This window comes from Lissotriton vulgaris, chromosome 1_2 (assembly GCF_964263255.1).
Source record: "Lissotriton vulgaris chromosome 1_2, aLisVul1.2, whole genome shotgun sequence".
NCBI lineage: Eukaryota > Metazoa > Chordata > Amphibia > Caudata > Salamandridae > Lissotriton > Lissotriton vulgaris.
Window position 1 is genome coordinate 73586246 of NC_141686.1, and position 23756 is coordinate 73610001.

The window sequence follows — 23756 nt, forward strand, 5'->3', positions numbered from 1 at the left end:
AAAGCAGGTGTTGAGACGGACACAGTTTTTTAAGCTACTCAGAAACATGCAACAGTAGCCATGTTTGCCATGGAGGAAACTCATACTGCACCTAACCTTTTGGAGGAGTTTGAGAGGAAGGTCTATGAATGGATGCATCCAAGAAATCTCATGATTGGTTAGGTTTCCACGGATAATGGCTGTAATATAGTTAAGGCCATGCAGCAAGGTGGCTATTTCAGAGTACAGTGTTTGGCGCACAGTATTAACATTGTTGTGCAAGTTTTCTTGAAAAAAGAAATCACAGTCATCAAGTTACTGACCACCTGCCGAAGAATCTGCACACATTTCAGCCATTCTTTTAAGTCCCGGAAGAAGCTGAGGAGCATGCAACATGAACGCAGACTGCCAGTCAAAGGACTTATCCAGGAGGAGGCAACACGCTGGTACTCAACCTTCTACATGCTTGAGCGTCTGTCTGAGCAGTGGGGGGTAATCAATGAGTATGTCTTTGCACTGGGTTCTACTATGAAAGACATGAGTCTAGATTTGGAGGAATGGAAGCTAGTTGCAAGCCTGACAGACATGCTTCATCCTTTTGAGGTCTTCACGCGTGAAGTCAGCAGGGAGGACTGTTCTTTGGGCAAAGCTATCCCATTGTTGCGCATGCTAGAGCACCAACTGAAGGGGGTGTCTTCAACGTTCCGAGATGATGCTGAAAATCAAGACGAATATCAGTTGGCGGAGAGGTTATTAACCCCTTCCCTGCTGATGACGAGCTCAGCTCGTCATCAGCCACGGGTGGCGTGTGCTGATGACGAGCTGAGCTCGTCATGTAACGCGGCTTTTTAAAAAAGCCGCACAGCGCAAAAATCGCCGCAGCAGCGATGCGGTTAAGCCGCCTAGTTGACAATGAAAGGCTTAAAAAAATACATACAGAACAACATTACATTTGTGCCACTATTCTGCATCCACGATATGAAAAGGCCGCGGCCAGCAAAGCATTCATTCCTTTTAATGAAGCAGATGTTTCAAAGTACCAACATTGGCTAGCTCTGTCAGCCACTCAGTCCGAAAAAGAGCGGCAGAAAATTGAAGGAGCCGGCAGAAGTACTACTGAATCAGCAGGCCATCCGGCGTCAAGTTCCTCTTCTGAATCTGTGGCCGAAGGGAGTCACTTTCCCTCGCAGCCGTTAATGACACCAGCAACCGTATCATCATCCTCACCTGCACCAGGCCCAGCCATAATATTGTCGGAAGCTGATTGGCTAACTCATCAAGGGTTTACTCGTTCCAGTGATGCAAAGGCCACAGATGGTACGCAAAGTGGAGCAACCCTGGAGAACCTTGAGTCGATGGTGCAGGCCTATCTGGATGACCCAACAGAGGTATTTGTTAATCAGAACCCATTGCTGTATTAGTATGGGAAAAGGCCTCTTTGGCCACTGATCAAATACCTGGCTCTAAATTATTTGTCTTGCCCACTCGCAAGCGTGTCTTCTAAACGTGTTTTCAGTGCTGCTGGTGCCATTGTAACTTCAAAAAGGACCCGCCTCTCGTCCAAAAATGTGGAGAGGTTATAATTGATCAATATGATTCAGCACTTCATACCACCAGATTACAAAATATATAAATGCAAGCAGGAAGAAGAGGACACCGACTTAGGTGACAAAAGTTCTTCTCTGTTAGCTGACCTATTCCCATCTCAATTCATAAAGTTTGAGGACGAGCTCTACTTCTCTGACACCGAGGCCTGAAAATGACTTCCTTTTTATTCGTCCTTATTCCTGTGTGTCTTTCTTTGTTTTGCAACTTTTACCACAACAAAACTCTAATCACCTAATCACAAGTCTATCAGCAGCACTGTCTTCATCTTATTTCCTTATTGATTTGTAGGTGCCACAGTCTGCATTCCTGAGGTTCACAAGTTCACAACTCAATCATGCTCCTCTATCCTCCTCCTCCAGACTCCCCCTATCCATTTCCCTCAAGGCAGATGGCTGGATTACGCAGAATAAAGAAACTTTGTCTTCGTAGATGAGTCCCCTCAAGTGGGACTGGAATTACTGATTACATACTTGCTTATTACTGGCAGTTACTTCTGATATTGACAGGAGAGGCTGCCCTGTGGGCCCTCACTTTCAGAAGAAGATGCAGATAAAAAGTGGAACAGGTAATGAATAATGAGAAGAAGATGGCATGCAGTGGACAGCAATGGCTGTCTGGCTCTGATGAAAGCAATTGCTGTTTGTTTGTTGTGCATGAAATGAATCATATGTCTTCTGTTATTGTTTAATCTTTTACACACTAAATGTAACTCAAGTCTAATCTGCTTTTTTTACCTTGTTTAGTTCAAATTGTACTCTCACTGCAGGGGCCACTACGTTGCATTTTCCAATATGCAAAATGTCCTTTGACTTACTGTTTGCCAATATACCATGAAGATTGATTAAATAATATATCTTTTTTCTTTACAGTGACTCACTGGGAAGGATGGATCATCAGCGTCGGTTTACAGAAGAACTATGGCCAATTTGTGAGTTGCAAACAGGTAAACCAGTCTACAACAACTACTACAGCAGAACTACAGGTCTGTCTAGTCATGGTATGGAGTGGTCGAGGCAGTGTGTGTTGTATACATAAACAAAGTAGAATCCACTCTAGTGGTGGTTAATGTTAATGTTAATGTTAATTGTCATTTATTGAGCGCTCGTACGCCCGGAGGCTTCATGGCGCTGTAGGAAGGAACAGGGCGCGTCAGTCAATTAGTAGAAAAAGCAGCTCAATGATGTGCCTGAGAAAAAAGCCAGGTCTTCAAGAGATGTCTGAAGCTGAGGAGATTATCACTTAGTTTTAAGTGAGGGGGGAGAGAGTTCCAGAAGGCAGCTGCAAGGTGGTCAAAGCAGCTGCCTCCGAGACGTTTCCTTTTGTACGGAGGAACAATCAGAAGGGATTTATAGGTGGACCGGAGGTTGCGGGGAGGGCTGTATCTTTGGAATAAGTCTCAATGAATTGGGGACCAGTGTCATGTAGAGATTTGAATAAAATGCAGCCCGCTTTGAAGGCCACGCGTTGCTCCACCGGCAACCAGTGTAGCTGTTTCAGGCCAAGTCTAACTGATTGCCTTCTAGGGATGTTCAAAAGAAGTCTGGATGCTTGGTTCTGAACCAGCTGGAGGCGTCTAAGCTCTCCCTTTTGGAGCCCAAGATAGAGACTATTAGAGAAGTCCAATCTGGACAGGACCAAGGAGATGACGATCTGAGTGAGGGCGACAGAAGAGAAGAAACAGGCAATTTTTTAAATTTTTTTCAACTGGAAAAAACTGGAGGACACGACTGCTCCCACCTGTTTTTTTAAGGAAAGGTCTTCACTGATGTAGATGCCCAGGCTCTTGACCGAGGGTGACTTAGATGGGGGGGCACCCATGCAGGAGGGCCAGAAGCTGGGATTCCAACTATGTATACTCTGTCCAGGCAAGACCAGTTCGGTCTTGCCTGGGTTAAGTTTCAAATGATTGCAGCTCATCCAACTCAGAATGTGGGACATGGTGTTTTGAAATTCTACCACTGAGTCCTTGGTGTTGAGAGGAAAGATGAGCTGCAAATCATCTGCATAGTTGAAGATGGTTACCTTAGCGTTTCTAAGGGAAAACAAAAGGGGGCGCAGGTACAAATTAAAAAGCAGGGGAGATAACGAAGAGCCTTGAGGTACTCCGCAGATGGTAGATATGGTAGGAGCTGTGAAAGTGCCCAGTCTAACCGATTGAGTTCGGCCAGAGATGAACGAGCGGATCCAGCTCAGTGCCGGGCCCCTGAGGCCTGCCTGCTCGACACGGTCGACCAAGATGGTGTAGTCGAACGTGTCGAACGCAGCAGAGAGGTCCAACAGTACCAGAGCCTGGTGGGTCCCCTCGTCCGCATTCCGCCTCAAGGTATTCTGTACTGAAAGAATGACTGCTTCAGTCGAATGGCAAGGGCGGAAGCCGGCCTGGTTAGGTGCAAGGTACTCTGATTTTTCCAGAAATGTGGAAATACTGTCACAAACATGGGACTCCAGAAGTTTGGCACAGTATGGCAGCAAAGAAATAGGCCTGTAGTTAAGTGGATCTAGCGGGTTGGCTCCTGTCTTTTTTATAAGGGGAATAAGGAGGGCTTTTTTAAAGTTGTTTGGAACTTTCCCTTGTGTGAGAGATCCATTTAACAAGGGAAGTAAGCCCTCGGGGATGTAAGTGCCCACTTCTTTCAGGATGTGAGGGGGGCAGATGTCATCGGGGGAGCCGGATTTGACCTTTGTAAGAAGTTTGGATAGGATGACATTGTCAATAGGGGGGTATGAGTGCAGGGTGGCAGGATTATGAAAGATGTCTGAAAACAGAAGAGGAAGCTGAGTGGTAGAGATGCTTTGTTTGATGGTGCAGATTTTATCAAAAAAGAAGGAGTTAAGTGAGTTGCAGAGTTCCTGGGTGGGGATTATCGGAAGGGAGGTTCTGTCGCTGGTACTGAGGTTTTCCACTATGTTGAACAGTTCTCTAGATTTATTGTGGGCTTTGAGAATTTTTTCAGAGAAGTATTCGGTTTTATGTTTGAGGATAAGCTTTTGGTAGTCCCTGCGAGCCTTGCGATAGTTATCCCTGTCTTGTTCTGAATAGGCTGTTTGCCACTTTCGCTCCAGTTGACGGACTTCGAGCTTGAGGGTTTTCAAAAGAGGTGTGAACCACCTATGAGCGTCGTTGGGGCGAGATCGGGGAAAGTTAGTGCAGGGAGCATAAACATCAGCTGCCTGAAGTAGCCACCCTGAGAAAGCTTCTTCCATTTCATCAATGCCCTGGTCAAGTGAGGGAGGGGAGGAGGTTAAGGATCCAATAAAAGTGGGGATGTCAACATTCTTCCACAGTCTAGTTTTTCCTCCTGGCTGGGGTAGGGACCTTCTACTACTTTCAATGGTCATGGTGAAGTTGATCAAATAATGATCCGACCAAATGCAGGGCGTGATGGACTTAATAGCAAGGGGGATGTTTTGAGACCAAATTTGGTCTAAGCTATGCCCTTTATCATGGGTAGGAAGATGAATATGTTGAATGAGGTTCATGTCCAAAAGGGTTTCTTTTAGCATGGCTGCCTGAGGGTCAGACTCAGTAGAGTCCAGCCAGAGGTTGAAATCTCCCAATAGCACGATTTTATCGTGGGAGATTGTCAAGGGAGCAAGTTGTTCTGCAAAGGATGCAGTGAATGTGGGCATAGTTTGAGGGGGCGGTATAAAAGGATCAGGAGTAATGATCCTGAAATAGTGTCCAATTTAAAAATCAGATTATCTGATCCTATTAAGTCTAAAGATGGTAGAGAAGAGACTTTATGGGGGCTGCGAATGTTCGCAGCAACCCCTCCACCTCTTTTGCAGGCTGGTCTATCGGCATGCAGAATATAATAGTTCGAAGGAACAGCGGCTAAAATGTCAGGCAGGGATCCTTCATTAAGCCAGGTCTCTGAGAGGAATAGAAAGTCTGGTTGGTCGACCTGGAGCAGGAGAAAAATATCCAGGTGGTGTTTAACCAAGGACCTGGTGTTTAAATATAAACATTTAAGAGTGGTCTCTGAGTTACGAGGGGTTGCAGTAGGTAAGGAGGGCTTGAACTTGGGAGCTTTGCCAAGAATGTATTCGGGCTTCAGAATACCATAAGAGGCAGCGCGTTTTAAGGTATGAGCGGGCGGGGCGAGACCAGCGCTGTTGGGGGGTCTAAGTGACAGCAGTGTAGAGGAGGAGTATTTAATGATTGGTCCAGGGGTTGTGGCCCCAGGCTCCGGACTGCCGCGGACGGGCGCAGACGGGCTTGACTTATGCGTGACTTCGGCGCGCATTCGTCACGCCCGCTGCGCTCCTGAATGCACATTGTTTATATGGCCTGCCTCCCGGGAGAACTAGACCGCTAGATCCGGTCCAGCTCCGCCCAAGATGGCGGCTCGCCTCACCCTCCACGCAAACGGCACCAGCCGCGATGGAACAGGGCGGGTAACAGAGGTGGTGATCCCTACAGGGGTGGGGAGCACACAGTGTTGTGTAGAACACCCCTCACACACCAACAGGCCCCTTGGTGTCATGCTTCATCATCGGGGTCTTCGCACCCCTCTACGGGATGCGGCGTGCTGCGATTTATGACTACGTAGGAGCACTTGAAGTGAACTATGTGTTGGTGGGTGTGTTTTTTTTCATTGTGTGAGTAGTGAAGTGGTGAGAGGTGAAAGTTAAAAAATACCTGGCTCGTAGGGTAAAAATAAAATTTATTACGCCCTCGGCTGGTATTGTTAAAAGGGTGCAGGGTGAGGTTGTTACTGTATTTTAATGTACATCAACCTCAGAAAGTGCGTCGACATGACATGTTTCGGAGTGTAGAAACGCCTTCTTCAGGATGAGGGAGTGCACAAACCTCCTCACCTTACTCACATGCGTTGTAGATGTTAAAGTGTTAATTACAAAAATCTACAAAAAATTAGGTGTAATGTTCCTAATTATGTTTATATGATCCAGTGGTCTGTTGCGCCCAATTGGCGATAATAGAACAAGACCTGTGAAGATGAAGTGCATAATAAATCAAGACATCACATTAGTATAAAGATTATCATCAGAAAAGGTCTGTTCAATAAATAGGGCAATCTGTGACCTAGTGTGGTCAGGAACCCTGTAAGAAAAAAGACATGAACACACGTAGACTAATACACACACATTTACAAATGGTAAGTCATAAGCTTCTCCTAAGTTGATGTGTTATAGGAGAGAGATTGGTTTGTTAAGGAGCTTACTTATTTATTAAGGCAGGATGGCCTCATGAGCCCTGCGTGGTATTGGGGGTAGTCTTCCGGCTCAATGCAGCTACCTCGAGGACATAGGAAACGAGAGTAAGGATTCGTAGTTGTTCCTCGTGGAGAAAATAGGGTAGGTTCCCTGGATAGCAAACTCACAGTTACAGCATGCTTCGATGGACTGTCATCCCCTCAACGCAGCTCCGACGATATGCCGAGTGTTCGGAGGATCGTACCTTATATACTAACCAATGTGCCCTTAATTGTAACCTTGATTGGAATCGGATAATGCCCATAGAAGAAGAAACCCCCAGTTGATTCTCCGGTTGTGCGCGAAAGAGGTGGGCGTTGTTACTAGTTAAACGCGCATGTGCGCGGGAGTAGCGGCAACCCTGTCTCTCCGTGCAGAGAGGGCATGTCGCCGAGCATCGCGCATGCGCCCGGAGGTAGCGTGTGGCTCTGTTATAGTCAGACGCGCTCGCGCTGTGGGCATTCCTGGAAATAATGGAGTTGTTAGTTTAAAAGTGCTGGCTGCATATCGCGCTATGAAGCATTCTTTCAATCGTTAGTGCTGGGGACCTGCTCGTTTTTACAATAATGTTCTGGTATGGGCCAAGGTTTTTTCATGCATTCAACTTAGCAACACCTATTGGTATTGGTTAGTGAACCTATTATTCATGAGCAGGTTCACTGGATTATGAATGGCACATGGAAAAGAGAGTTTACAGGTGAATCAGATATGCTGGGATAGGGTGACAACCCCTATATATATCCATCCATCGCATACATGCTCCTTGATCAATCCCCAACTATAGTTGATAACTAGGGGGGTATGAACTAGATTTCTTGTGGAACTTGTGAATCCGTAAGTCAACGTAGTTGGCACCATGGGATAGAGTCATTGAGTCCGTTGGTGTCAGTACCCAAACAGAAGACCCACCTCTGTTCCTTCTCAAATAGTCCCACATCAGTTGGGAGCTGTTCAATTACCGTCCAGTGCAGTTCATTGACACAATGTTGTGCCTCCAAAAAATGCGCTGCCATTTTTGTGGCAGATTCTTTACATCTCACATTACTTTTATGTTCGTTTATTCTGGTTTTCACTGCCCTGGTGGTCATGCCCACATATTCCAAGTTACAAGGGCAGGTGATTAGATAAACGACATTCTTGCTATTGCAATTAGTGAACGCTCATTGCACCCACCTTCGCAAATTCTTGAGCGTAACGGATTTTTTGGCCCATGCTTGCGGCAGGGCCATGCAGACGGTCAAGGCAGGCACCACTGAGTGAAGCAATCTGATGTAGCATACCTAGGCTCTTTGACACAGACAGAAAAAGCATATCTAGGGTTTCGGGCTGTTTTATGGGTTCAGTGCCATTTGCTAGGGTTTTTGGGTTGAATTTGGTAGGGTTCCTGGAGTCTAGGGCTCAGGGCCCGATGCAGGCTCGTTCATAATGATGTTGGCAAGGTTGTAGGGCGTCTTGGCGTTTTTTGGTCCAGAATTGGCCGAATTGTGGCCTTTTTTGGTGTTTTGCGGGCGCGTGTGTTTGGGTGAGTCGTGGTACACCTTCCAGTGGATCGATTTTATTCTGCCTTGCTGAGATTCTTGGGGATCGCTGGAACAAGTGTCCTGGTAAGTTTCAAGAGGATCGAAGTAGTAGAAGTGCTGAAAACAGCATTTGTTGGTCAAGGTGCGATTTGCCATGTTTTGGGGATTGCAGTATTGCATGTTTTTGGGGGGCTATTTGGGGTGTTCTAGATTTTTGGGAGTGGTTTTAGGGGTCTGGGAGCACTGCTGGGAAGGTATAATTTTGATCGCAAGTGGTTTGAAGAAAATCCATGGTCGAAAAGGGGGGTTTGGGCCTAGTTGCAGAGAGCGTTTTGGCACGATTTTAACTTAGGCCTAGCAGTATTGCATTTTTTTGGGGGGCTGTTCTAGATTTTTGGAAGTGGGTTTAGGGGTCTGGGAGCACTGCTGGGAAGGTCTAATTTTGATTGCAAATCGTTTGAAGAAAATCCATGGTGGAAAAGGGGGGTTTGGGCCTAGTTGCAGAAAGCGTTTTGGCACGATTTAAACTTAGGCCTAGCAGTATTGCATGTTTTTGGGGGGCTGTATGGGGGTGTTCTAGATTTTTGGGGGTGGGTTGAGGAGTCTGGGAGCACTGCTGGGAAGGTCTCATTTTGATTGCAAATGGTTTGAAGAAAATCCATGATGGAAAAGGGAGGTTTGTCCCTAGTTCCAGAGAGCGTTTTGGCACAATTTAAACTTAGGCCCAGCAGTATTGCATGTTTTTGGGGGGCTGTTTGGGGGAGTTCTATATTTATGGGGATGGGTTTAGGGGTCTGGGAGCACTGCTGGGAAGGTCTAGTTTTGATTGCAAGTGGTTTAAAGAAAATCCATGGTGGAAAAGGGGGTTTGGGCCTAGTTGCAGAGAGCGTTTTGGCACGATTTTAACTTAGGCCTAGCAGTATTTCATTTTTTGGGGGGCTGTTTGGGGGTGTTCTAGATTTGTAGGGGTGGGTTGAGGTGTCTGGAAGCACTGCTGGGAAGGTCTAATTATGATTGCAAGTGGTTTGAACAAAATCCATGGTGGAAAGTCTTTTTTTTTAGCAGTATTGCATGTTTTTGGGGCGTTGTTTGGGGTTGTTCTAGATTTTTCGGAGTGGGTTGAGGGGTCTGGGAGCACTGCTGGGAAGGTCATATTTTGATTGCAAGTAGTTTGAAGAAAATCCATTGTGGAATAGAGGGGTTTGGGCCAAGTTGCAGAGAGCATTTTGGCACGATTTAAACTTAGGCCTAGCAGTATTGCATGTTTTTGGGGGGCTGTGTGGGGGTGTTCTAGATTTTTGGGGGTGGGTTGAGGGGTATCGGAGCACTGCTGGGAAGGTCTAATGTTGATTGCAAGTGGTTTGAAGAAAATCCATGGTGGAAAAGGGGGTTTGGGCCTAGTTGCAGAGAGCGTTTTGGCACGATTTAAACTTAGGCCTAGCAGTACTGCATGTTTTTTGGGGGCTGTTTGGGGGTGTTCTACATTTTTGGGGGTGGGTTGAGGGGTCTAGGAGCACTGCTGGGAAGGTATAATTTTGATTGCAAGTGGTTTGAAGAAAATCCATGGTGAAAAAGGGAGGTTTGGGCCTAGTTGCAGAGAGCGTTTTGGCACGATTTTAACTTAGGCATAGCAGTATTGCATGTTTTTGAGGGGCTGTTTGGGGGTGTTCTAGATTTTTGGGGGTGGGTTTAGGGGTCTGGGAGCATTGCTGGGAATGGCTAATTTTGTGTCCAAATAGCAGGTTGAGGGGAAAGGTGATTTGACCCTGTTTCTAAGGTGCATTTCGGCCCATGGGCTAACATTGCCGGTAATGCGTTATTGCAGATGTCACTGGAGACAACTCTTCTGGCACTTTATGCAGCTGTAGTGTAGGAAAAGCACTATACATTTACCCAACGAGGTAGCACTAACTGGATTAGCCAGTAGAAAGTACTCCAGTAATAGTTATACAAATCGCAAAAAAAACAGCGAGTTTGCGTTGAAATCCGCGAATTCGCGTTTTGTATGCGATTTTCTGCAAATTCGCTGACTGCAGATCCGCACAATTCGCCCATACTTACTAATTACTATCCTTGAAAAGGAGACTCAGAGTACGCACTTTCGAAATGATGTAAGTATGGGCGAAATGTGCAAATTTACGTTCCGTGAATTCGCGCAAAATCGAAATCGCAATCCGCAATATCCACGAATTCGTGCGAATTCGCGAATTTTTGTTTTTTTGTATGTACGCTGGTTTTTTTGCATGTTCGCAGGGTTTTTTGCATGTTTGCGGGGCTTTTTGCATGTTCGCGAGCCCCTTGCATGGCGAAGTTACCCATGCGGTCGTGTATGGGCACAGCACCCTCTGGTTCATCACTGCCACCCTCTGGTTCATCACTGCCACCCTCTGGTTCACCACTGCCACCCTCTGGTTCACCCCTGCCACCCTCTGGTTCACCACTGCCACCCTCTGGTTCAGCACTGCCACTCTCTGGTTCACCCCTGCCACCCTCTGGTTCAGCACTGTCACTCTCTGGTTCACCACTGCCACCCTCTGGTTCACGACTGCCACCCTCTGGTTCATCACAGCACCTCTAGTTCACCACTGCCACCCTCTGGTTAACCACTGTCACCCTCTGGTTCAGCACTGCCACCCTCTGGTTCACCACTGCCACCCTCTGGTTTATCACAGCACCCTCTGGTTCACCCCTGCCACCCTCTGGTTCAGCACTGTCATGCTCTGGTTCACCACTGCTGCCCTCTGGTTAACGACTGCCACCCTCTGGTTCATCACAGCATCTCTGGTTCACCACAGCCACCCTCTGGTTAACCACTGTCACCCTCTGGTTCAGCACTGACTCCCTCTGGTTCACCACTGCCACTCTCTGGTTCACCACTGCCACCCTCTGGTTCACCCATGCCACCCTCTGGTTCACCACTGCCACCCTCTGGTTCACCCCTGCCACCATCTGGTCCATCACTGCCACCCTCTGGTTCACCCCTGCCACCCTCTGGTTTAGCACTGCCACCCTCTGGTTCAGCACTGTCACCCTCTGGTACACCCCTGCCACCCTCTGGTTCATCACTGTCACCCTCTGGTTCATCACTGCCACCCTCTGGTTCACCACTGCCACCCTCTACTGAGACCTTTTGTGACACAGCGGCAGCACAAAAGATGCGCCATGGTGCTGGGTATTAACAACATGACGATTCTGAGAGATGCGTCACGTTGTAAAGCCCTGCGCCATCAGGAGGCGTTCTGGCGCAGGGGAGGGCGTTCCTGCACCGGAACGCCTCCTAAAAGTGGCTGAGTAAAATCTACAAGATTTCACTCAGTCACTTTTAGGCCAATGCTGCATCAAAACCCTGCGCCTGCTTGAAGCAGGAGCAAGTCTTGATGCAGCATTGGGGAGGTAGGGCCCCCAGAGCATTGCTGGAGCTGCGTCGCAAGCGTGACGCAGCTCCAGCAATACGCTGCTTTTACGGCACAGATGCGTGATGCATCTGGGCCGTTCTTGCCACATGGTGCACCACATTGTAAATGCGGCGCACCATGGGTGGCGGAGCTGCAGCACACAATAACTGGTTCATCCTTGGGGATGCACCAGTTATTGTAAATCTGCACCTATACATTTAGCCAACGAGGGAGCACTTACTGATTAGACAGTAGAAAGTACTCCAGTTGAGTAGAGGTAGTGCACAAAAAGGTGGCATCTTCGTGGACAAACACGCAGGGCGGGATTCATTCTGCCCCCTGTTAGACTCGTTTTTTGTGCCCTTCTGCCCTCTGTTAGACTCATTTTCCCCTTGTTTTTCTGCCCTTCTGCCCCCTGTTAGACTCGTTTTTTGTGCCCTTCTGCCCTCTGTTAGACTTGTATTGTGCCTTTCTGCCCCGTTAGACCCGTTTTTTGTGCCCTTCTGCCCTCTGTTAGACTCGTTTTTCCTTTGTTTTTCTGCCCTTCTGTCCTCTGTTAGACTGTTTTTTTGTGCCCTTCTGCCCTCAGTTAGACTCGTTTTCCCCTTGTTTTTCTGGCCTTCTGCCCTTTGTTAGACTGCTTTTTGTGCTTTTCTGACCTCTGCATCACCACATCATCAATCAGCCCTACCCCAGCATCACTCAGCACCACCACATTATCACTCAGCACCACCACATTATCACTCAGCACCACCACAGCACCACTCAGCACCACCACAGCATCACTCAGCACGACCACAGCATCACTCAGCACCACCACAGCATCACTCAGCACCACAACAGCACCACTCAGCACCACCACAGTACCATTCAGTGCCACCACAGCATCACTCAGCATTGCCACATTATCACTCAGCACCACCACAGCACCACTCAGCACCACCGCAGCATCACTCAGCACCACCACAGCATCACTCAGCACCACCACAGCACCACTCAGCACCACCACAACATCACTCAGCACCACCACAGCACCACTCAGCACCACCACAGCACCACTCAGCACCACCACAGCATCACTCAGCGCAACCACAGCATCACTCAGCACCACCACATTATCACTCAGCACCACCACAGCACCACTCAGCACCACCACTGCACCACTCAGCGCCACCACAGCATCACTCAGCGCAACCACAGCATCACTCAGCACCACCACATTATCACTCAGCACTACCACAGCACTACTCAGCACCACCACAGCATCACTCAGCACCACAACAGCACCACTCAGCACCACCACAGTACCATTCAGTGCCACCACAGCATCACTCAGCACCACCACAGCATCACTCAGCATTGCCACATTATCACTCAGCACCACCACAGCACCACTCAGCACCACCACAGCATCACTCAGCACCACCACAGCATCACTCAGCACCACCACAGCACCACTCAGCACCACCACAGCACCACTCAGTGCCACCACAGCATCACTCAGCGCAACCACAGCATCATTTAGCACCACCACATTATCACTCAGCACCACCACAGCACTACTCAGCACCACAACAGCATCACTCAGCACCACAACAGCATCACTCAGCACCACCACAGCACCAATCAGCACCACCACAGCACCACTCAGCGCCGCCACAGCATCACTCAGCACCACAACAGCATTACTAAGCACCACCACTTTATCACTCAGCACCACCACAGCACCACTCAGCACCACCACAGCATTACTCAGCACCACCACAGCATCACTCAGCACCACCAAAGCACCACTCAGCACCACCCCAGCATCACTCAGCACCATCCCAGTATCACTCAGCACCACCACAGCAGCACTCAGCATCACCACAGCACCACTCAGCACCACCACAGCACCACTCAGCACCACCACATTATCACTCAGCACAACCACATTATCACTCAGCACCACCACAGCACCACTCAGCACCACTACAGCATCACTCAGCACCACAACAGCATCACTCAGCACCACCACAGCACCACTCAGCACCACCACATTATCACTCAGCACCGCCACAGCACCACTCAGCACCACCACAGCATCAATCAGCACCACCACAGCACCACTCAGCACCACCACAGCATCACTCAGCACCACCACAGCACCACTCAGCACCACCACAGCATCACTCAGCGCCACTACAGCATCACTCAGCGCCACCGCATTATCACTCAGCACCACCACAGCAAAACTCAGCACTACCACAGCATCACTCAGCACCACCACAGCATCACTCAGCACCACCACAGCACCATTCAGCACCACTACAGCATCACTCAGCACCACCACAGCACCACTCAGCACCACCACAGCACCACTCAGCACCACCACAGCATAACTCAGCACCACCACAGCATCACTCAGCACCACCACATTATCACTCAGCACTACCACTGCACCACTCAGCACCACCACAGCATCACTCAGCACCACCACAGCATCACTCAGCACCACCACAGCACCTCTTACACCACCCAAGCATCACTCAGCACCATCCCAGTATCACTCAGCACCACCACAGCACCACTCAGCATCACCACAACACCACTCAGCACCACTACAGCACCACTCAGCGACACCCCAGCATCAATCTGCGCAACCATTCAACAACTGGTTCAAATATGTTCTCTCAATGTTTCAAACTTTATTACAAATGTCACAAAAAGATGTTAATATTTCACTTCTGTTCTTGGATTTTCGTCACAATAAAATACAGTGAACATAATCTTCACAAAAGTTATTTACAAAAGTTTGAGCTTTTGCTATTATAAATTAAAATCACTTTTATTTAAGTATTAATTATTTAAAATAAATAAAAGCCATTGTAATTTGTAATATCAATACAGCTAAGTCACGTAAATACAAAACATGTTGCATTACAAATGCTATAGGTGTCACATTTGGGAAAGTTATAACTATTGGCATTGTACATGACAAAGCTATTAATGTAGCTATTTTCAAAACCAACACATAAATAAAAGAAATTGTCATTTACAAGACCAATAGCTCAAACTTTCCTAATGCGAGACCTATTGCATTGCAAATGCTTGTTTTTATATCTGTCAGTGCTTCCTGTTGAGGTTTAATTTCCGTTACATGCGCCTCATTGCCTACTTGTAACTATTCTCTGACCCTGCTTCAAGGAGAGCGCAGGGTCAGAGAATAGTTGCAAGTAGGCAACCAGGCGCCAGGAAGCACTTGCAGGCTTACTGCAGCAGGTGCCCAAGTTGAAGTTAATTTCTTTCTTAACCCTTTTGTGAAAGGTTACAAAAAGCTTCAACTTTTGCACCTGCTGCTGTAACCCTGTAAGTGCTTGGCTGAAAATTCGTCCCAGCTGATTCACAGATTTTACCGCGATTTCCCGAGATTCGCGGATCGCGAAATCGCAGAAAATCCGCAAATTCCGCGAGCGGAACGAATTTTCAGCCCATGCTTAGCTTGTATGTAATACTGTCGCCTCTGAAACTGAAAGCGTTTTTTTGCACTACACAGCATACCTTATATTTTTTTCGCCGTGGTGTTGTTAATATCACTTCCTGTTTTTCCATCAACAATTACAGGCCAGCTTATACCCAGAGCAATTGGAAAAACGATTAACTCAGGCTTACCATTAGCGATCCACAATTCCGCATCCGCCAGGCAGTATGTCAGGTAACCAAGATTGATCGTCGGAGCATCAGATGGAATGGAGGAGTACCGCGAATAGGAGGAATGGCTGGATGCAAGCAACTTCCCAAATTCAACAGGACAACTACAACATACAGTTACAGTATCCTCTACACTTCTCCTTATCTTTTAAATAATGTTATGGTTGTGAACTTCTATGAGTGTGACTTTGTGCATTTGTTTGCTCTCTGCTTCAGATTCATCCCTCCAGCCATTGTATATGTTTTTGTTTGCTATTTTTAAAACTAATTTCATGTACTAAGTGTTGTTTATTCTCTCTGAGGGCAGATAGGAAGGAAGGACTGGACTTGAGTCTCTAATGTCTAGCATTACGCAGTTCTGTAAAGTACACTGATACATAATCATCACCCAGGCCAAATGAACACAAAATTGAAAACACGTAAGCATAGTAGCACCGTCAGTGAGCAGGCCAGCACCTGCAATCACAGAAGCTTTTGAAACATAATTTACCTGCAATGTAATCTACAGCATTCTTGCTCTTCGGAAAAAACAAACATTTGCAATATGATAACATAGAGCAGGAGAAAACAGAGTAGTGATTAAATAGCTACTACTACTCTCCATGCACAGGGATCTTGATGCATAGCAGGTCGAGCAGGTCGTGTTCCCGGTCTAGGACGTCGGACCACCGGTGCGTCGCCTGGCTTTAGGTGCGCCGGACCCCAGACTCACGATACATGGCCTGGCGCACCTACCCCCATAGCCTTTGACGCTCCCGGAGCCCGTACCCGGCACTGAGCCTGCCGCCTGCCGTGATGGTTTTGGTTAGGTGGCACTGAATGAAGAACATCAGTGCGGCCACCTCCACCACGCTGAAAATCTCCAACGCTATTACTGCTTTCCCCCTTAAGCGCCCTCATGGGAGCCGAGTACGGGGTGCGGGACCCTTCCCCTTGCTCTATCCGGCTCCCTTTGCCATGGTCCTAGAGAGCTGAAAAAATAAATAGGAAAGAACATGGAAAAAGTCAAGAAAAGAGTTTAAAAAAGTAGCTTTAAATGTAACCTTAAGTAGAAAAAAAACCAAAATATAGATGTAGAAAAAGAGAGGGATAGATAATGAGTAAAATAGATCAAAAAAAAGTTCAAAGAAACAAAGGATTGCAAAGATTAGGGGAGGATTGAAAAAGCATGCCCAGAACCATAGCAATGAATGAAAAAGAAGATGCCGCGCCCATTGAGGACCGAGTGGGTAAGTTCACACGATATTTCCCCCGCGAGCACGCAAAAACGCACGCGAGCACGTAATCGCGCCCGCGCACAACGCGAGCATGCAAAAACTCGATAAATACCCACTCTTTCTGCACCCGTATCCAACAGAAATCTATCTTCTAAAGTTTGTTGTACGATTCCCCCACAAATGGGTTCACAACCTCCTCTAACCCAGGTTTTCCATCTACATAGTTTTTCCCTGCAAACCCGTACCTTTAAAGATTTTGTTGACTGAGTATTTATCGAGTGAAATGCACAATATGAATTCTGTGGGCAACACATTGATTATTTAGCTAGGTGGTGAACTTTCATTATATAATACGCATTTTGTCCTCATTATGCATGAAAAAATGACAAACAATAGTTATTTAAAGACAGAAGTTAACAACTTTGTTTTAATTTGTAGATAACCCCCGACGAAGGGCCAGCATGGGCCCGAAATGCATTGGGTAATGAAAAGTACTGAATTAGGAGGATCTATGTATCATTCCATGCTGCCGATGAAGGCCTGGATTGGCATGTCTACAAGCATTAAGGATTTAATGTATAACATAGTGTCTCCCTACCCCGCTTGGCGCCAGGTAAACTTTTGCAGAGCAGAAGACTCTGCTGGCTTTGTTCTCTCCTAAATTAGCTCTATGTTATGCTACTTTTAAAAATCGATAACGAATTTTAAAACCTGTTCCTTTGTGTAAAATTGATTTAATAATTTTTTAACACGCACTTACTGCGCAGTCACGATCTTTGAAGCTGCAAGGGTCATTCAGGCTCGTTTTTCCAAGTCTCTGCTCAATGTTGCAGCCTGCCCGCCCCGGTCCGACTCGGTAGCCAATACCGTTGAGCGGAGGGCGGGACAGGTAAGAGCAAGAGTGACACGCCCAGGCACTTCCTGAAAGCTCGAGTCGAGCGGTTAGCGCTCTAGCCTTCTAGGACACAGGGCTATTTAGCCACTCGTCGGCTCTAGCGCGCAGCGGTTGCGCGCAGGGTGGCTCCTAAGTCTGCGCCTAAGACGAGCCAAAGACCTGCCCGTCTGCGCCCGTCCGCGACAGGACGGGACCAGGGGCCTTGGCGGAAATCTGGCATATTATGCACAATCCACATTCCTCCAGAATAACTTACTCTTCTACAACGCTTCGGAATCTACAAGTAAGTCCTACACATGCCTGTAGTGTGGACACAAACTATTCGCTGGAGGGCCCTTTCGCTTGCATTCAATGCAGAGCTGTATTTACCACTCAATGTCAGGAAGCCGATGCTGAGGGAAATCCTTCAGTATGTTCCACCTTCCCTAGAGTGAAAGATAAAAATGCCAACACCCCCAGTTTTACTGGAGGGAAAAATATTCTCTGCAACCTAAGATCCCTACCTAAACATACATCCGAAATGTGGGATCTTATTTCCACCATTCAGCCAGACTTCTGCTTCTGCACTGAAACTTGGCTCAAACCCCACTCAACCCCTGCTATCGCTCTGGCCATTCCTACAGGATATAAAATTCTACGATTAGATCGCCCCATTAAAACTGGAGGGGGGATTGCGATCATTCACAAACAAGAAATCAATTGCACTACAGTAGCAGAACTAAGTACGCAGGACATTGAAATACTTATTTTTAAAACTGCCTTATCCCCTAAACACACAAGAATGGGTGCTCTGGTATATCGCCCTCCTGGACCCACTACCAATTTCTCGAATATTTTACTTGAGACTCTTGCACCTTATGTCTGTAATGACAGAGACTTCCTTCTAATTGGAGACTTCAATATACATAGTGAACTGAAAGATTGCACAGAAGCACAATCTATTCTTAACGATCTTCTCCTATTAGGACTAAAACAATGCAATGTGGGCCCAACTCACCAAGCCGGGCATACCTTAGACCTTATTTTAGCCAATTTTTCTTCAGTTACTTGTTCCCCTCCTACCCAAGTCAGCTGGACCGACCACTTTATTATTGAGTTCCATACCCCTCACCCAAAACCTGTCTTTCATGGGCCGATGTCTCTTCCCAGTGTACGAAGACAATGGCATAAAGTAAACAAAATTGCCTTTTCGGATAAATATATCGAACCATCTTTCACCACAGTGGATCAGATAGAAAATGCCCTAAATAAACTTGAAAAAGCCTCAATAGCTGCCATAGATGCTGTAGCCCCCATGAAAAAATTCAAACCACGGCCAGCAAAAAAACAGGAAGTGTGGTTCTCTGACAACCTTAGAAAACTAAAACTAACAGCTAGGAAGTTAGAGAAAAAATGGAGATGCTCTCACTTAGATACTGATAGAAGCATTTATTGGGAATCATTAAGCACATACCACAAAGCTATTCGCACTGCAAGGAAAACCCACATAACATCTCTTATTGCAGAAGCAGATAATTCCCCCAGGGTTTTGTACCAAATACTACAATCTTTTGTCAAACCAACAGCTAGCGAAAGTCCTGACATTTCATCTCAAAAGCTTTGTGATGAGATATCCCAATTCTTCTCTAACAAGATAGACTTGATCTATACAAAAATCATGCACTCTAATAAAATTATGACCTGTGAAGCAGACTCCGCTTCATACGAAATAGAGAGTAACCATAATGATCACACTTTGGATATCTTTCCCCCTATAACCCCTAAGGAGCTGTCAGCACTCACCATGCAAATTAAAAGTGGTAGTCCTAATGATATTATCCCTGCCAGACTTATGCCCTCTTTGCTGGAGGTATTAGGCCCCACTATGGAAAAACTCATTAATCTCTCTCTTAGAACATGCTCTGTCCCAAGACAATGGAAACAGGCGTTAGTCAGGCCTATTAGAAAAAATGCCGCTATTCCATGGACTGAACTAACAAACCTTAGGCCCATCTCTCTGCTCCCTTTTTTGGGTAAGCTGACGGAAAAATATGTAAATCAACATCTTTCACATTATGTGGAAAACACTGGAGGCCTTGACTATTCCCAATCTGGGTTTAGGCCGAAACACAGCACGGAATCTGCCCTCTTGTCTGTCACCGATGACTTACATATGCTTCAAGACAAAGGCTACTCCGTGATTCTAGTGTTACTAGATCTGTCGGCAGCGTTCGACACCGTGTCACACAACATCCTTATTGACCGGTTGTCGAACGTAGGAGTTAAGAACAGAGCCCTTGATTGGATCAGGAGTTTTCTAACCGAGCGCACCCAGACTGTCACCATGGGTGCTCACCGCTCAGCAGAGGTGGAGATTTCAAAAGGGGTGCCACAGGGCTCTTGTTTGAGCCCAACACTCTTCAACATCTATGTGGCTCCCCTGGCAAGAGTGATGCGAAGATTTGGTTTCATCCCCGTATCCTACGCGGATGACACGCAGCTCCTCTTCCCTTTTGAAACTCTCACCACTGAAATAAAAAACTCCTTTTCTGCTGGTATGAAGGCCGTTGCACAGTGGATGTCCACTAACTATCTGCAGTGCAACGTTAGCAAAACAGAACTTATGCTATTTGGCGAAGCCAGGCTTCTATGGGATCCAGATTGGTGGCCTTCTGACCTTGGTGTGGTCCCAGAACCCAAACAGGTCGTGAAAAACCTGGGGATCCGCCTCGATCAGGATTTGTCTTTAAAGCAACACACTAACACTGTTGCAGGTTCATGTTTTCATGTCATCAGCATGCTGCAAAAAAAATTTCCTTTGCTGCCAGACACGTTTAGGAGGACCTTAGTGCAAACCCTCGTTCTAAGTCGTATCGACTACTGTAACGGCCTGCTCCTATCTGCCAACGAGGGAGTGTTGGCCAGACTTCAGGTAGTCCAGAACACAGCGGCGCGCCTAGTTCTGAATGCCCCACCAAGAACAGCATCCAAACCTCTTTTACAACAACTTCATTGGCTCTCCATACGACAACGAGTAAAATTTAAAATTTGTTGTATAATACATAAAAACATAAATGGACAAGGCCCTACCTACCTGCGACAGAAATTCATTCCTTACATCCCGTCTAGGCCACTTAGATCCAGCACAAGCCATCAACTGGTGGTTCCTCGTGTCAAAAAGACCAGACACGGAGGCAGAGCACTGTCCGTAGCAGGACCCAATCTATGGAATCGACTCCCCTTAAATCTCAGACTCTGCACCTCTCACATACAGTTTAGAAAACTCCTTAAAACTGTTTTATTTAAAAATGAGATCTAATCCGTATCAGTGTTCCTCTCTGTATTTGTTGACTGGCCCAAAAGCGCAGAGATACTCCTGATGGAGTCGATTCCAGCGCTATATAAGCTTGTAAATAAATAAATAAATAACATGTGATTGGATAAAAAGGAGTTACGTTTCAAAAAAGTGGATTAAATGGAAATAAACCTATTTTTATAAGACTGGATTAAATGTGGCATTTTTGATATGCTCACATGAACGCTGTGCGTCCGAAGTGGGGTGTCAGTTTGCCCCACATCTTCTTAGAGATGGGGTGACCCCATCTATGGCAGAGGCAGTGATCACAGTGATTCCTAAACCAGGGAAAAACACGTTCCACTGCGCATCCTACTGACGCATTGCACTCTTGAAATGAGATGCTAAATTGTACTCTGCTATTCTGGCGGCGAGGCTCAATTACCTGATGCCAGACCTAGTCCATCCTAATCAATCAGGCTTCATAAAAGGAAGGCAGATCCATGACAATATACGGAGAACAATACACTTAATTGTAAAAGCCAATAGGCGTCAAGTGGGCCTGGATGCTGAAAAGGCATTTGAAAGGGTGGGTTGGGAGTTTCTTTTTACCACACTACAACACTTTGGCTTCTGAACCAAATTTTTAAATATGATCAGGGACAACTACTTACAACCCTGCTCAAGAGTGCAGATCAACGGGACTGCATCCTCCGTGTTCCCACTTACCAGAGGGACTAGGCAGGGATGCCCGTGTCCACCCCTTCTATTCGCACTAAGCATTGAACCTCTGGCGATCAGAATACGGGAGTCTCAAGAGATAAAAGGAATTCCCTTTAGGGAAGACACACACAAAATCTCTCTGTTCACAGATTATGTGTTGCTGTCCCTCACCAAACTAACTACCTCACTCATCGCTCTGCAAAAAGAACTGAACCTCGCCACTTGAGAAAGTGGCGGGGTTCTAAGTTCATCTTGACAAATCCTTTATACTTAATCTTACGGTTCTGACTGCAGAGGCATTGAAAGCACCCCCTTTCAATGTGCCAATTGCTCAATCCAATACCTAGGTATACAGTTAGTTTATAAGGTCAATTGCCCACCTCTTCTCCTTCAGCTCCAACAAGACCTCAAATGCTGGAAGCCTCTCTTTATCTCCTGGTTGGGCTGCATTCATGCGATTAAAATGACAGTACTACCTAAATTCTTATATCTTTTTCAGGTACCCCCTATTTACTTAGAAAGGGAACCTCTCCCCACGATTCGATCATTAATCATACGCTACATCTGGTAGAAGGGGAGGGTCCCCCTTCCATTTCCCACTCTGAGGCAAGCTAGGGGAACAGGGGGTGTAGGGCTACCAGACTTTGGCCTATATTACAAAGCTGCCTAACTGAGAATAGTGACTGAGTGGTCAAAGGGGGAATCAGAAAAGCACTGGCTGCACATAGATAGGGCAATAGCGGGGAGGACAATATGGGATCTCATATGGAAACCCAAAGGCGACAGGCCAGCCAACGCTTACATTAGCACACCCACCCGCACCACTCTGAAGGTATGGGACTCCGTTTCTTGGGGAGAGGGGTGGGCCACATTCCCGTCACCATATACTGCAATACATTTCCATCCGGCTTTCAATCCCGCACTTCACAAGGGTCCTTTTACCCCATTATAGGAGGGAGGATGTATTATGTTGTCAGACATCTGCCATAACTATTACATATTGATGTTTGAAAACTGCAGAAGAGAGTTCCACCTAGACCCGGGTGAACACTTCCACTACCAACAGCTCAAACACTGGGCCCTCGCCCCGCAGAATAGAAAGGGTGCAACGCAAGAGCGGACAGCGTTCAAACGGTTTGTACAGTGGGTGGGCTCCATGAGGGGGGTGATCTCTTTCCTATATACTTCCCTGCTCTCAGCTTCACTATACCCAAGGCACAGGTACATGTCCATGTGGGAAGAGGTGGCACAAAGAGAGATAACAGATAAGTAATGGGTGGGACTCTGGTATGACATCACTAAATTTAATAATTCACTGGAGCTGTGAAAATCCCACATCAAAACTCTGACCGATTGGTATTTATACCCCACCAAACTTAAAAAGATATTCCTGAAGACCTCTGATCTATGTTGGAGGGGGTGTGGTCTTTTAGGTGACTTTCTACACATATGGTGGTACTGCCCCACAATAAAACCTTTCTGGGAGGAGATTCTACCACACATTAAGGACATGTTGGGTTATCCTATACCATCCTCCATGGAGGAAGTCCTCTTGGACATTAGGAACCCGGCCCTAGAACACCAGAAAAAGGCGGACAAAACTATCACGTGGACCTGTTTGAGGTCCGCTGAGGTCGCGATAGGGGCCGCGTGGAAGAAGAAAGGGGCACCAGCCATCTCCCAATGGCATTTGCGCCTCTGGAAACTCTTTTGCCTTGAAAGAATGACCAATATTTTCAGGACGACTACAAAAACTCTGAATACAAATGGGTCCATTAGTCACTTACCTCACAAAGGGACTTCCGCTGACAGTCTGCGTTCCCTCCATAAGAGACATGCATCTATTTCAATTCTAGGTCACACACTGTCACTGGGCCATTTAGGGGAAACAGCTCGAAGGAACTCCAGCAATTCTAGGTATAGCCACTGGGTGTGCCCTGTGTATATCAGGGCCGAAGACACACAGTTCAATGACCACCACCACCACTCAAATATTTTATTTTAGTTAGTTGAGGCAGTGCAAGTCTTTGTCCCAAATTAAAATATTGTACCAGTCCTGGACTAGAGGCTGAGTAAAGTTTCCCGATGGTAGGTATTCACAAAGGTAAACTTAGACCAAAAGTCTACGTTTATGACTATCAGTATTCATAAAGGTAAACTTAGACCAAAAGTTTAAGTTTACGACTTTCAGTATTCACAATGGTAAGTTACAGGTATCTTTACGTCTGCACTTGGAAC

The 23756-nt window shown here is 46.7% G+C and overlaps 1 protein-coding gene across 1 annotated transcript in view; it reads right to left on the reverse strand.

The window, feature by feature from the left end:
* Positions 1 to 23756, reverse strand: part of LOC147733934 (sodium- and chloride-dependent GABA transporter 2-like) — a 1073416-nt gene that overhangs the window by 546042 nt on the left and 503618 nt on the right. The window lies entirely within an intron of this gene.